At 28.9% G+C, this 890-nt stretch overlaps 1 protein-coding gene across 1 annotated transcript in view; it reads left to right on the top strand.

Moving 5' to 3' along the window:
• The window catches only part of PHYHIPL (phytanoyl-CoA 2-hydroxylase interacting protein-like), a 7,916-nt gene extending 7,374 nt beyond the window's left edge, over nucleotides 1–542 (top strand). The window contains exon 4 of the mRNA XM_010001112.1: nucleotides 1–542. This exon is cut by the window's left edge and continues 711 nt beyond it. The gene's annotated coding sequence lies outside the window, so the exon portion shown is untranslated.
• The last annotated feature ends 348 nt before the right edge of the window (nucleotides 543–890 follow it).

Genomic DNA, 890 nt, shown 5'->3' with positions numbered 1-890 from the left:
TGCTTTAAATGATTAGGAGTCCTGAATTTCTTTCCGGCAACCATTTATACCTAGATGCTGCAAAAATTGTCTTCATTTTCTTGCCAAACATAACAAAATCCTATATAAACTGCTTTAGCAAAACAAAAATAATGGCTTAGAAATGGTGTTTTAAATATGCATTAATTTTAACTACTGAACAAATACTGGGATAACTCCAAACAGCATGAAAGGTTGTAATTGCAGCATGATTTAAATTTCAAAGCCTAGAAATGTCAGCACTTCCAACGTGTTGTTTGACAGTGTTATTTATGTTATTTATATTAGCTAACTGAAAACAGAAACTGTGTCTCGACATAATAAATATAATAGAAAAATATTTTATTTGTACCGTTGTATAAAATATTATACAATCATATAGAATATATAGATTACATTTTAATATCAATTGTATACATACATCATGAAATCATTTTCCCTTATCAAAGATGTAGTTTGTAAACTTCAAATAGCTCTGTATCTGTTCCTGTTGCTCTAGATTTAATTAAAACAAATTTATGAAGGAGACCATTTCTGATTCATAAAAGTTGTTATAAATTCTCAAGTCACTACACTGAAACAACAAACCTCTGAGAAATAAAAAAATCCTTTTTTAGTGTCCATACTTCATACTTTTTCCTCCAAAGTACTTGGAAATGTGTACGTCTTCCACATCATACTGGGCCACTACAGACAATATAAATACAAATATGGGTGGTACATAATAGACTTTATAAAATGAAGATTTACTTGCCAAGATAGAAAACAGGTTGCTTATTCTATGTGGCCAATACAAAATGACAGTTAAAGCAAGCCATTAAACATGATTCATTTTATTCAAGTCCCTTTTTTTTTTTTTTTTTTAATTCTTT

This window comes from Chaetura pelagica, unplaced genomic scaffold (assembly GCF_000747805.2).
Source record: "Chaetura pelagica isolate M959 unplaced genomic scaffold, ChaPel_1.0 scaffold346, whole genome shotgun sequence".
Taxonomy (NCBI): Eukaryota; Metazoa; Chordata; class Aves; order Apodiformes; family Apodidae; genus Chaetura; species Chaetura pelagica.
Note: the sequence above shows the minus strand (reverse complement) of the source record. Positions and strands in the feature narration are given on the sequence as shown.